General features: G+C 45.7%; 1 long non-coding RNA gene across 1 annotated transcript in view; it reads right to left on the bottom strand.

Moving 5' to 3' along the window:
• Window positions 1-15003, bottom strand: part of LOC142823910 (uncharacterized) — a 58628-nt gene that overhangs the window by 36781 nt on the left and 6844 nt on the right. The window lies entirely within an intron of this gene.

Here is a 15003-nt window from a genome sequence, read left to right as displayed (position 1 = left end):
CGGGATTTCAAAGGGGCTGCAAACATACTTAAGCATATGGGTGTCTGATTTCTGGAATTAGGGCCCAGAATACTCCGCAACTAGCAGGACCAAGCCCTAATAATGTTGCTACTGAGCCCAGGGCCATCCCTAGGGAGTTGCAGGGCTTGGGACAACCCCCAGTCCATCCCAGGCCCTGTCCCACCCTGCCCTTTCCTCCCCACCCTACTCCTTCCCCCCAAACCCTGCCCTGCTCCACCTCTTCCCACCCCTGCTCTGAGGCCTGGCATGGGGTGGCAGCAGGGGTAGGGCCCTCCTGCACTCAGCACAGCGGCAGGAGTCACAGGAAGCAGAGCAACATAGTGGCATGCTCTACTTCACCATCTCCCAGACGGGTCATCCCGCTTTGCTCCTCTGAGCCCATGTCACTTGGGGGAGTGGAATGGGCTGGGGCCAGGTCACTGCACTTCCAACCACTACACTTCCTGGGCCTCCTACCACCATAGTGAGTGTGTGTGTGGGGGGGGGGGAGGTAGAGGTGGAGGGGGGGAGATTGTACCCTCCTCCTGGCCCAGGACCCCATGGAAATCCCTCAGGTCATCTTGCGCCCTGCAGATGAGGTTGGAGTGAGCCTCAATATGGGGGATGGCCCTGTCCATAGGATGGTTGGGGAAGCCACTGAAGGATCCCAAAAAGCATGGAGCCTGCCCCAAACCAACCTATGAATGGGACAGCTCTGGCTAAGCCAGACAAAACCAATGTGCAAAAAAGGAAGAGGGGAAGAGAAGGAAGGAGAGGGAAGAAGGGCAAAGAAAGGAAGGAAAGGACAGACATGTGATAAGGGAAAAGGAAAGGGACAAACAGAGAGTGATATAGAGAAACAAACTGCAAGACAAAAAGGATATTGGGGAAGATTTCAGAATTATCATGCTTACAGTACTAAGGACTATGAGTGAAAATGTAGCCTCGCTGAAGTCAATAAGATTTCATTCTATGTGGTAATCAAAACATCTTGTAGCTATTGTTACTTCAGAGCAATAAATCATCTCCCCCACACCCTCATTGTCTAATTTGAATAATACTGTAGTCAAAACAACAAATATAAAAGGGCAGAGAAATAGGTGTGGGTATGAGGCAAGCCCTAGAACTCTATCAGATTTTCCCTTGTATCATTGCTGCTTGGATGACACTTGTACCCCACCCTTTTCATTCCTGGGGAAAATTGTTCATATTGTCCACAGGCAGTTAGAAACAGAGCCTAAATAATGATGGTCGGTTTCATTATACACATTCTGTGAGCACTTCTTTGCCTTAATCACCTTTTTCCACCCCACTCATATGAACTTGGAAACAGGAAACGTATGTCATCCTGATATGTAATGTATGTTTCCTGCATATAGTTTTGTTTTTTCTTATCACAGAAGTTATTTTTCTGCCTGCTACAAGCTAGGAGTGGTTTAATAGTGATAGTAACTTTTAATACGTTGGAACTGGGTTTCTGTTTTTGGTTTTTGGTTTCTGAGTGGGGGAAGAGAGACGAATTAAAACATCAGATTACGATACTAAAAGAATATAATGTTTTGATCTTTTGCTGTGCAATATACAGCAGATTTCTCTCACTCAATCCTAATATATGTAACAAGTCACTGATCTAACTGCACTAATTACAAATTAATGCATTTTCCATATGAACCTAATTTTTCATCTGTGAGGGCATAGGCTATACAAACAAAGAAGCCATCCTTTACAGTGAATTGGAGGAAAACTATTTTTCTTTCCTGGAATTAACAGATTGAAAAACATGACAGGAAGTTTAGTTCCTGTTCCTTTCTTTAGTTGACTTTCCATCTGTAGGGGTGTGGTCACAAAAGACCCGTTGGAGGTTGTTTCCCAGTTTGCTGATTATGCCACTGACTCCTTCATTCTTGCTCTTTGGGGCTCCCCACCACCCTGTCCTGTTGGGCCAGGTTCTCTGGTCTCCCCTAGACAAGACACAGAGTTGGAGTAACCACCCCCCATATATCAATGCAGACACTGAACTACTTCAGCTCTGGGAGATTGCAGTTCTAGGGCACAGTACCTAGGCAATCAACCCTCGAAAGAGATCAAAACCTGTGTTTATCTGGAGAAAAGTTTTACTCAAAGAAAGCTCATAAGGATGTTCACTCTCTTTATCGAGAAAAGATAGAAATACACACTGGTTGTCCCCCCAGGTAACAATTATTTACATGGCGCTTGATAGTAAACAAAAGTGTTTTTATTAAGTACAAACAGTGGGATTTAAGTGGTTGCAAGTGAAAACAGATAAGATCAAAGAAAGTTATTAAGTTAAAATGAAAAGAAAACACATAGCTAGTTTTATCACTAAAAAACTTTTTGCAAGATTCCTACCCCGATGAGCTGTTCTTATTCTAGGCATAATCTTCAGGCCAGCGACAACCTCTTTTATCTTAAACTAGGTCCCCAGCCCTGTGTATCCTTCCAAGATTTTCCAGACCAACTGAAGACAAAGGGCTGATGACTTCCACTTGCTTTTGACATTGCTCAGTATAAGTTACTATGAGGTAACTTAAAATAGTATTTGCTTGACTTCTTCTGCATTGAATTATGCTATCAAGATCAACAGCCCCTTAACTCTGTTAATCCATTCTCTCAAGTACATCTCAGTTATTGTAGATAAAAAAATTCCACTACCTCATCCGCAAGCTTCTTCTTGAACACTAGAGCAGACTTAGTCAATTAAGTGAGTCCCTTATGTGGTGATCAGACTTGTATGCACATCTGACTCACTACCATAACTAATACTCAAATCAGAGGTCTCAGCATATGTTTAGACTAGAGAATTGTACTGCTGTTAATTTAACCAGTGAAACTGCATTGTAATCAGCAGTGATGCAGAGTGCTGTCACTAAGCATCCTCTCTTGTGCTTGGTTCTGCCCCATGTCCGCACAGAGCATTCTAAACTAGTGTTGCAGTTGCCTGCTCTTAGAGTTCCTATTTGTCCAAACTTTTAAAAAAAGTATTTTCATGAAAAAAAAATTCATTGCAATTTTGAAACTCAGATAAATTTCCCCAGCTCTATTTCACAGTTGCTGACACAGTTCTTTGGATCTGCAGCTTTGGGGAAATATGGGAAATGATTCTAGGTGGATAAGTGATTGTGGAAGAAGTCATACTCCCCTATTCCCCTAAAAGTGCATTTAAACAACACATTCTCAAAGTGAAGGTGTGACAGAACTGCTCGGGCTCTCTCTTTGCCGAGAGAGAATTTTCTGCTCTAAATCCTGTTAATTAATGAGCCAGCATCTCATGAGACCCTGACTAGCTGTGATGGTTGTTGTAGCAATACATATAAAAAGCTGGAGAACAGGAGTTAATGTCAGTCATTCCACAGTTCAGAAATGGAGCTCTATTGCCTCCATGTCCCCACTAACATGCCTGTGTAGACTGGCTCTTTGGAATACAGGCAGTCCCCGGGTTACATGGATCTGACTTACATCGGATCCCTACTTACAAATGGGGTGAGGCAACCCCGCACTAGCTGCTTCCCCCCAGCAGACCAGGGAGACGCGAAGCTAGTGCCCTCCTCCCCCCCCCCCCCCCCCAGCAGACCAGGGAGACGCGGAGCAGCTTTTCTCAGCAAACACCTCAGCTTGAGAATAAAGGACTGAGGGAAGTGAGGTGTGGGAGAATAAAACTGAGCTCTGGAGAAATGTTTGGCTAGAGTTTCCCTTACAATATGTACCAGTTCCGACTTACATACAAATTCAACTTAAGAACAAACCTACAGTCCCTATCTTGTACGTAACCCGGGGACTGCCTGTACATCTTTACAGGTATCATATGTAGATTAGTGAAATACTGGTCCCAGAAATCATTGTGTGCTATACATACAGGTTGTATACAAAGTTATACATGTGTACTGAACATATGGTCTTAAAATGAGTTTGGGAGTCAGTGCATCCACCAGCCTGACAAAGCCTGGACACAGAAATGTGGATTTACCTGTCTGCTGGGCTTGATTACAGGCAGAGGACAATTAAAGTACATTTACAAATAAGTTAAACAGCCATCAAGCTAGTAAGTGACAGGGATGTAATAGTGTAGTCAATTAACCGAATAACCGATAAGCAAAAGCTTATAGGTTAATGCTATAGACTACATGCCAGTAATTTTTTTAGCAAGCTGTTCAGCAGCCTGGCTCAGTCCTGGCTCCCTGCCAGATCTGGAACCTACCCTCACTGCGGCTCTACAATTAAAGTGTATTAGGAGCCAGACGGGCAGGAAACCCGGCTCGTGCCGGGTCTGGGAGCTCAGCCCTCCTCCTGGACAGCAGCACGGGATGACGGGCAGCCAGTCTGTGAGGAAAGCTGGTTTTTAAACTGGCTCCCCTTGTGGACCAGCTTCTGCCTGGCACCCTGCCCTGTTGTGTGACAGGGGGCTCCTCGGGAGTGGGGCCGGAGTGCACAGGCTGCCGGCCCCATCCCCAGAGACTATAGAATAGTTGAGTAACCGATAAGAATTCATGAGGTTAATTGACCTGCATGAGGACAGGAGCGCATGCCCATTTTTTTGCCTGTGGATTTGTTTCAGTTGGCCAGCTGGCGGGCCAGAGGAGTGCACAGCAGGCTCTCTGCTGTTCCTGCTGTAGCGAAAAGTGAAGGGCAGACTTTACAGGAGATGCATTTTAGAGCATAAAACCTAATCTCTTAGAATAAAAAGAAGGTCTATCTAAAGACAATGGGTGTGTGTGTTATGTACAAAGCCACAGTTATGCTTTTAAGCAGCCACTATGCAGCAGGTACACCACAGAGTTCTTAGGAGAGCATCTGGACTTGGTTAGTGGCAAGCAGGCATAGTAAGGGACAAGTTGGGGCATGAGCCTGCAGGAGGGAGGGGATCTGGGCCTAGTGGTAGAGCAGGGCTTACACAGTTCCCGTATGTTTGGCCCTCCCCATTTGCCAGGAGAATGCAACCTTCCCTTCCCGCAGGAGCGAGTGGGCGAGAGGGGGTCTGGGCATGGAAGCAGGGCAGGGCATGGGCTCAAGCCATGTTTCGTTGGGGATGAGCAAATGGAGGGTTACTGCAGAGGCTTCAGTTTATAACTTCCCCTGTTTCATCCAGGTTGCCATGCACAATATCAGTCTTCTCTGAATCGCACAGAGTGGTAGGGAGCAGATGCTGACTGAATGTGGCCAGAAACCTGGACCTTACACTGCAATGCTTTGTGCTGCAATGATGTCAGACCATTTACTGCTGGCTTGGCATGGAAAGGTGTCCTACTGTGGAGGACGGAATAAGGCAGGCCTCCTCAGAAACCTTGTGAGAAGGATCAGAGTTCCTATCTGAGAGCTTTATGGAGCTTTATATCACACCCAGCTGCCTTAATCCACTTTTAGCAAGATAAAAAATGTGAACTCATCAGAAGTGCCCTTTCTGGAATCAGTGCCCGACTGTGAGACATACTGGGAGGAGGGGATTATCTTCAAGGTGATAACAAGTTTTTGGCTCTTGGTGACATCAATTGCCCTGTTCACCTGGTGACCATTCTCCTTATCCATGCTGTCCTCCACATACCTGCCAGAGGCTGCCTGAGGAGTGTCTTGAGAGGAATCTGCAGAAGCTGCTCGTGTCCCCCCAAGGATTGCACACAGCTGCTCACGGGTAGTTGGTGAAGATAGGGGTGTCGGAGGCAAGTCCCCAACTCCACCCCAGCTCTATTCGCCCCTTCTGCTGGGGCCCTGCTCCCTTATAGGATCCAAGTTGCCTCTCACTCCTCCTCCCACCCCTCATGGGGAGGCACATGTGTCTCCCAATACTGCAGGAAGGGGAGCAGGCAGACGGAGGGTGTGTGGCTCCAGCTTCCCTGGCCCCCAAGTATGGGAAGAGTGGGTAGCACGTGGCCCCAGCCTTTCCGGCCAGGAGCACAGTGAGGGCAGGTGCTGAGGGCAGCAACACTCCATCCCCAGTATGCCTACAGCCGGCGTTCTGGTGGTAGAGTGTGGGCAGCGCCAGGATGGTCATTTGGAAAGGCAATGCCTTCTCCTGCCTATTATGCTGGATGCCCATGAAGCTGCTCATAAAAGCAGAATGTTTGCAGTGATGCTTCAAACCACCTGTTTGTCTTCTTTGCCTCAGCTCCTTTATTTTCATGTGGAACGGCTGAGCATCCCTGGTGTATCCTTTCTCCTCCATGCCCTTTGTGGTTTTGGCATAGATATCAGCATTTCTTTTGCTGGTTCCTAGTTCTGTGAGAACAGACTCCTCTTCCCACACAGTAATGATGTCTAGGATCTCCTCCATGCTCCATGCTGGTGCTTGTCCCTGACTGTGAGAATGCCTGGAACTCATGATCCAGTGTGTTACTTGGGTGTGCTGTCTGCTCACCATGCAGGCCAAATAGGAAATTAAATTCAATTTTTTTCCAGGGGTTTTCCTGTTCACCTGGAGAGCAGTAGAGTTGAAAATCCTGGCCAGAATAGTCACCATGGTTCATCTTCCAGAAGCCAAGAACATCGACTTTCCAAATGCTGTGTCTGCACTACCATAAAGTCGACAATGCAAAGTCAAATGTAGCGTTACTCCTTGCGAAAGCAGGAGTATAGAAATCAGCTTTAACAGTTCTTACAGTCAATGGAATGGGCTTGGTGGTGTGGACTCATTGTTTAGGGGTAGGGAACCTTTTTTGGATTGGGAGCTGCTGACCTGCAGAAAAAATCAGTTGGGGGCCGCATGTAAATAAGAAGCAAACAAAAAACAAAAACAAAAAACTCATTGACATGGCTCCCAACATATAAGGAGACAGACACTCCCCACATTCCCCTCACATACCAGAGCCTTGGAAGGCCCAGGCTAGTAGATTTTGTGTGCTCCTGCCCTGCAAGGGTGGGGGACAGGGGTCTGGAGCACCAGCGCGAACTCCCCAATGCTGGAGTGGGAGCTGCAATCCTCAGGGGCCAGATCCAGGCAAGTGGGGGCTGCATTCAGCCCCGGAGCCTTAGTTCCCCACCCCTGGTTTAGAAAATCAACCTAATGCAGCTAAATTTGACCTAAACTGCAAGGGTAGACCAGGCTTAAGTAAGAGACTGGTTGAGATGAATACTGTAATCGGTTAACATTTAGAAACTAGAAACCATGTTTTATTTTACTTTGCTTGCACCTTTTTTTCTCTTTCTCAATATCATTTAAATTTCTGTTTTTTAATGTAGTGGTTCCCAACCTTTTTAATACCAGGGACCGACAAACCCATTCACAAATTTTTGGTGGTCCATTAACATTTGCATGTATTTGCAAATATTAAAATAAAATGTTTCTGGTCCACCATTGTGAAAGGAAGGTATTGAGGCCTACCCAGAATATGTCAAATGAGCACCAGTTTAATTGTAAGTGTAAAGGTAAGGCAGCATTGTTAGATACAGGAGATAAAAATAAAAACAAAATTTGATCGGATGACCAACAATAACCCCGCTTTTAGGGAAGTAAGTAAGGGTATGTCTACACTACCACCCTAGTTCAACTAGGGTGGTAATGTAGGCAACCGGAGTTGCAAATGAAGCCCGGGATTTGAATTTCCCGGGCTTCATTTGCATAAAGCCGGGCACCGCCATTTTTAAATGTCCGCTAGTGCGGACTCCGTGCCGTGCGGCTACACGCGGCACGGACTAGGTAGTTCGGACTAGGCTTCCTAGTCCAAACTACCATTACTCCTTGTGAAACAGAAGTTGCAAATGAAGTTGCAAATGAAACGGAAGTTGCAAACGAGGCGTAACGGTAGTTCGGACTAGGAATCCTAGTCCGAACTACCTAGTCCGTGCCACGTGTAGCTGCGCGGCACGGAGTCCGCACTAGCGGACATTTAAAAATGGTGGCGCCCGGCTTTATGCAAATGAAGCCCAGGAAATTCAAATCCCGGGCTTCATTTGCAACTCCGGTTGCCTACATTACCACCCTAGTTCGAACTAGGGTGGTAGTGTAGACATACCCTAACTCAGACAGCAGTATGCAACAAAGTGCTGATTACCCCAAAATGGAGCAGACGAAAGTTTTTGTAAGGGCAGAATGAGACAACAAAAATCTAACGTCAGCAATTGTCAGGCGAATGGAGGAGTACCAAAATACCGAAACAGGGTATATAAGGTGGGCTGAAACAGACCAAGAGCGGACGGGTTGCGAATCCAAAAAGCTAGGTCTGATCAACCAAGGCTCCCTCCCCGGTGCTGAATCTCGCTGCGGCACATAAGCTCCGAAAGGGGAACAAATAAGCTCCGAAAGGTGAACGAACACCGGTCGTAAGTTGCAATGAAAAATCCAAAGAAAGGAAAAACATAAAGAAAAGAATATCTCCTGAATCTAAGCAATGCTTCTATTTTTCTTAACGTGAGTACTGTATTATATATTTGTTAACTCCATAAATTGTTTAAAGGTAAATCAGGAGGGTATATCTGTAGGAAAAGTTATTATTTTTTGTTTTTTTTTAACTGTACTGTTTTTCTAATTTTTCTTTGTATATTATATTGTCTTAAAAGAATCAAAAACAGTGAATTGATTTAAATGGAAAATTAATTATAAAGTAAATAGAAAAAATAAAAAATCTTTGTTTGACCCTAAAAAGAAGTATTCCTTTGTCTGTGGTTTCAAATCCTTTAAAGAACAAAACCTGGTTACCGAAAACCATAAGCCCCAGTCCCCAGCATCCCCCAGTACCAGCCTGTGATGGGCCAGCCAGGGCCCGCACTGAAACCAGCAGGGAACCGGCTTCGGCCCTGGCAGGAAGATGGGGAGGCGCGGCCAGGCAGGCGTGCGGCCGGAATGCTGCCCGCAACGAGCCCCGTACAGAGAGGGACCCCTCCGCACCGGGAGACAGTGCCTGCCAGCGGTCCAGGGCAGGCCGCCATGCCCCGGCCCCAGAACGCCAGGACGTAACCCCGCCCTCTGCAACCTGACACTCCATATGTCGGGATGTTAGGGAAGGGGAAAGGAAGGGCGGCGCGGCCTCCGGCAGGCGGTTCAAAAGACACTGAGGAGGCAGAAGCAGAGGAAGGACCGTAGGGAAGCGATTCCTCCCCCCACACTGGAGGTGGGAGGACCGGACACTGGGGAGCCGGGAAGGGGAGTCCAGGACCCACGCCAGAGTGGAAAGACCCAGCATTCCGGGACTGGAAGACCTTGGGCCGGGGAAGGCTTGGAAGCAGCCTGGGACAGAGTGCTTTTGGTGTCCGTGGGCTGATGTGTTATGGGGTGGGACCCCGTCAGCCCGGTAAGGGTAGCACCCGAACCCCCTTAGGGTCCCGGGCTGGGACCCAGTGGAGAGGGAGGGCCTGGATGCCCCCAGCCCCCACCCCATCATTCCGCGTAGTGACCACATAAGCAACTTGAGAAACCCGAGAGGGACAGTCGCCCCAGTGGGACGTGATTGCAGACAGCTGACCCGGGGGGGGGGGGCGGTTAAGGTTTAAGTGTAGACAGCCCAGTAGTCTTTTCCGGAAAAAAGCCCTGATCGCGAAAATGGCGATCAGGGCTCTTTTCCGGAAAAGCGCGTCTACATTGGCCACAGATACTTTTCCGGAGAAAGGGCTTTTCCGGAAAAGCAGCCTGAAAATGTAGACGCTCCTTTTCCGGAAAAACTGAAAACAGAATAGTATTCCGTTTTAAGCATTTCCGGAAATTCATGCCAGTGTAGACACAGCCAATGTGTCAGAGATGCCATCTGATGCACAATGACAGCGCACTTCCCAATGCAGGTATCATAACAGCTGCTTGTGGACTCAAGGATGAGCTGTTTAACAGACTGAGGATGCGGAAAGCTGCTAAATATTGCCAGCACCAGTAGTGCTCGTCTATCTGTCATTCCTTTGCAAAGGCAGGGCTGTGTGCATGTGGTAGATCTCTGAATGCAGAAAACTATAATCTTTTTCATTGTTGCTTATGCTTCATGTTACCTGCAGGTGACCGGTTTGGTATTAGGTAGCATCTATGCATGTCTTATGAAGCAATAATCTGATTTCACATGACTTTGGAGTAGAGTTTATGAGACAGTGAAGCCAAGGACCCAGCAGAATTTAATATGACAAAGTTTGGAAGGTTAATACTAGTCTGCCTAATGACATCTTGACAGAGATGAATGGCGCGAACCAACTTTATTTAACACACAACTTGCAGACCAGCATATATAACTATGCCTAGGGTGACTGGAGCAAGGCAAAACATCTGGGAGGCATGCTGGAGTGCAGCCCAGGCTAGCTTGTTGCATGATCTACTGGAGGCTTCTATGGTGCGATTCAAAGTGACTTTAGAAGCTGATAATAAAATGCAGTGATTGCACAGGAGGAGTGGAAGCCAGTGGGAGATTTAAGATGTCTATAGCCCACACTTCTGTAGCTCAGGTGGGGAACTTCCAGGTTACTTGACCCTTGGACATTGATTGCTTTTTAATTGTAATAAAAAACACCACGAAGGAATAGCTGAATGGGAAAATTTTCAAGAACACCTAAGTGCCAGTGAAAGTCAACGGCCTTCAGCATTTATCAAAGGAAGGTGCCAATCTTCAAATTGTAGGTAAAGGTTTCCTTTTAAGCAACAAGTTGTTAGTGATTGGCTGTGTCTAGACTGGCAAGTTTTTCCGGAAAATCAGCCGCTTTTCCGGAAAAACTTGCCAGTTGTCTACACTGGCCGCTTGAATTTCCGGAAAAGCACTGACGATCTCATGTAAAATTGTCAGTGCTTTTCCGGAAATACTATGCTGCTCCCGTTCGGGCAAAAGTCTTTTTCCGAAAGACTTTTGCATAAAAGGGTCAGTATAGACAGCACAGTACTGTTTTCCGCAAAAAAGCCCCGATCGCGAAAATGGCGATCGGGGCTTTTTTGCAGAAAACCGCGTCTAGATTGATCACGGACGCTTTTCTGCAAAAAGTGCTTTTGTGGAAAAGCATCCTGCCAATCTAGACGCACTTTTCCGAAAATGCTTTTAACAGAAAACTTTTCCATTAAAAGCATTTTTGGAAAATCAAGCCAGTGTAGACGAAGCCTTTAAGTAGGAAGAAAGGAAGGAAGAAGAAAAACAGAATTTAACAGCAGAGTTGGAGAGAAGAGAACACTAAAGTGAGCATGGTGGGCACCTGTGGGTATGTCTAGACTACATTTAAAAAAAAAAAAAAAAAAAAACCCTCTCTTTTTTCAAAAAAACTTCAACCGCGTCACACTGCAATCGCATTATTTCAAAATTAAATTGAAATAATGCAGGGTTTTTTCAACATTGGTAAACCTCAAATTACGAGGAAGAACACCTTTTGCAAAAGAGCTCTTTCGAAAAAAGGCGTATGTGGACGCAAAACAGGGACATTTTTTGAAAGAAGAGGCAATCAAAAAAAGTACAGGTGTCCTGTGTTTTGTCGTGTTCTGTGTTAAAACTGAAGGCAAAGTGAGCACCATCAGGGTGGGTCTACACTGCACCCTTACCTCAAAATAAGCTACGCAATTTGAGCTATACAAACTCCATAGCTTATTTTGAGGTAATTTTGAAATAGCTTATTTTGAAATTTGGCACTGTCTACACAGCACCAAATTTCAAAATAAACCACTATTCCAAAATGCCCCTTAATCCGTCATGGAACAAGGTTTTACAGAGATATCGGAATAGTGAGCCCATTATATTTTGAAATAATGGGCTTGCTCAAAAGACGTGAAATAGCTATTTTGGGATACTTCCAGTATCCCAAAATAGCTCTAGAGTATAGACATAGCCTCATGGTGCTCTTATCTTAGCCAAAGAGAGACCAATTCTCAGATGATATAAAGCATTATAGCTCCATTGCTGTCAATGGCACTATGGCAATTTACACCCACTGAGTATCAAGCCTAGGATATTTTGTTTTGAGAGAGATGTATCTCAGAGCAGCTCTAATTACTTACAGCATGGAAACTACAGTTTAATAAAGTAGAAAGCCATGTCAACAGAATTTCCTATAAGAACAAAGCCTTCTTCTTTCTTATAAAGTGATATAGTAGTAGGGAGATATATTTCTTGTAAGAAAAGTGTTGGCAAGCTATTTCAGTTAATTAACACTGTGATTCACCCTGAACTATGGGAACTAAATCCTTAATACAATTCCTATGGTATAGAGCATACCTAGAAATGTTCTAGGTGTTTTTATGATAGATCACTTACCGCAATATACCGGGATTTTAAAATGACAACACAGAGGGAAAAAAAGTTACAGTTTTTAATAGGGACTTCAGGGATAATTTATGAAGTTGTGTAAAAAAACCCTCAGTCTGAAGAAGGAATTTGAAGACCTTGGTGGTATAGAGGATCAGAGAGTACATTTCTGGTGTAAGGGGCAGCATGTAAAAAAATGCTGTAAAAAAAAGTAAAAAAAATGTAAAAATGTAAAATGTAAAAAAAAGGCTTTAGGTGGAAAAGGTAACAAAAAGGACAACCACTAAGGCCATGTCTACAGTAGGATGAAAGATATTGTAAAGAGATGTTAGTTTGTGTGTTAAAAAACCAGTGCAGAAAATAAAATAACTAACATCACTTTAAAACAGAAATATATCTTTTCTTCTCTAGCATAGACATAGCCTCAGGAACAAATATAGCAACAGTAGGAGCACTTGTGAACAAGAGGTGTCTTTGGCCACAGATGTTATTTTCTATTGTGTACATACAATAATGGTCTTGCTGTTGTTACCCCTGGGGGAGTGGAACACTTGGTAGCAAAAGAGGGAAACTTTCTGTAGGCTTGATATTCTGAATTCAAATAGATAGGTTACCCTTCTTCTATAACTCATGTACATATATTTTTCTAAGAACAGAATAATAGAACTTTAACTACATAGTTACAAAGCCTTGGCTTTTGTAGAGAGAGAAAATCTGCTTACTTTGCTAACTACACTTGAGCTGTAATGTCTTACTATGTTGGAAGTCGAGGTAGAAACCACCAGAAGAAATTACACCAAAGAAGACATTAGCAAGTTTGGTACAATTGGTCCAAAATTTGGCCTACAGTTCCATTCTGTGTGCACCCCCAGAACTGGCAATCATTTTTTCACAGTACAGTACAGTTGTCTGGCAAGATAATACGACTGTCACAATCTTTTTGTGACCAAAGTGAGGGAGGAGGATTGTTTACAATTAAGTTATGTTGCAATGTGTGGTTTTATGTCCTGTCCTCAAGCAGTGTTCCCTATAATCTGAGAGCTTGGATGGCTGCTCAGGAGAGATTCAAATGCCACCCAGCTGATGAGCAGAACCCCCACAGCCAGCAGCAAGTGTTTCTACTGGTGGTGCACCTCCACACATGTCTCAGTACATGTAACAACATTTATTCTGCATGCAGATGGATAAAAAGAGAGGGAACATTGCAGTCAAGGACAAGCTGTTGATCTGACCTTAAAAATCCTGGGTGTGTGTACTGTCTAGAGTGTCATAGATACTCCAGGGCTTTAATATTTGAATCCACTGCTGGGAAGTCCTGCTGAAGTCAATAGGATTTTGCACATGAACAGGTGTCTCTGCTAACAGATTTAAATGCAGAATCTGTCTATCCTCTTTCTTCCCATTCCTAAATGAATACATATATTTAAATAAATAAAGAGACAATTACTGTGTTCCACTTCATCTTTTTAAAGACTAAGAAGATGTTGCCTGGGTCCTGCAGGGCAGGGGGCTGGGAATGTAGAGAGTGGTGCAGGAGTCAGGGCTCGGCCTTGGGCAGGGGTCGGCAATAATTTTTGACCAGCGGCGACCCAGAAATTTTTTAAGTGGCCCTGGGCCACCCCAGAAGGGGTGAGGCCTCAGGGAGAAGGGCAGGACCAGGACACTTCTGTGCTTTCCTGCCCACAGACCGTGACTGGTCTGTGGGTGGGAGAGTGCGTGAAGTCTTTGCCCCCATCCCTGAGAACCGCCAGCTGTTCTGAACAGCTGGCAGTTCCCTCTAGGGCTAGGCACCCATGTCCCTGGCAGTGGGAGGAAACTTTGCACACTCCCTCCTGTCTCCAGGCCAATCAGGGCCTGGGGGCAGGGGGAGCATGCAACGTCTGCATGCCCTGCAAGGAAGCACCGTGCTTAGAGCCACCCTCTAGCAGAGAAGCAACTGGTGGTTGACTCTAAGTGCCAAGCCCCTTGCAGGGCGGGAGAAGACTTTGCAAGCTCCCGCCCATCCCCAGGCCAATCAGGGAAGCGCATGAACTGTTCTCCCCCCCTGCCCCCCCCCCCTGCAAGGAGTGCACGGCAGAGGCAAGGTGGGAGGCGACTTTGCATGCTTCCCCTAACCCCCAGGGCCTGATTGGCTGCGGGCAGAGGGAGCGCGAAGTATCTCACTCAGGGTTGACTCTAAGCGCCACATGCTCCTCTGTCCCTAGGGCCTGATTGGCTGGGGATGGGGGAGTGGCAGGATCTCTGTGGGTCAGATCAACATGCTTGGCAGGCTGGATCCAGTCCGTGGAGCCCTTTTTGATCACCCCTGCTCTTGGTGGTGTGGCTGTCCCCAGTGGCAACTCTGTATATAGTTCTCCCCTATGCTTGCTGCCCCCAGAGGCCACTTTCAGTAGTGTGTCCCTCCTTTTCCATAAGGTTGTCATGTGTCCGGTTTTGAACCGGACAGTCCAGTATTTGAGCTTTCTGTTTGGGAAAGAAATTGAGAAAATATAATTGAGGAAAATACAAGTATCCGGTATTTTCTAAATAAGATGTAATGTAGATTGTGATGCAATGTCAAGTGTGTCCAGTATTTTTGTTGAAAACATCTGGCAACCCTACCTTTCCATGATCTGGAAAACAGTTTCATTCTGGGCACTTCCCATTTTCTTGGCACAACCAAGACCTGACCTTGCTTTAAGTTAGGATAAGAGGAAGCTGCATATAAAATGTTGCTTTTCTAGCTATTAATCTTTAGGAGAAGTTCTTGAATAGACTCCCAGGTAGACAGACAGACATTTAAAAAACATATAGATAGTTTCATACTTGTAACCTACTGTGGCGGGGCGGCCCCGCCACTCCCAGAGCCGACCGCAGCGCGGGCTTACCC

The sequence above is a fragment of the Pelodiscus sinensis genome, chromosome 1, assembly GCF_049634645.1.
Source record: "Pelodiscus sinensis isolate JC-2024 chromosome 1, ASM4963464v1, whole genome shotgun sequence".
NCBI classification, from domain to species: Eukaryota; Metazoa; Chordata; order Testudines; family Trionychidae; genus Pelodiscus; species Pelodiscus sinensis.
This window is presented reverse-complemented; position numbering and strand designations above follow the sequence as displayed.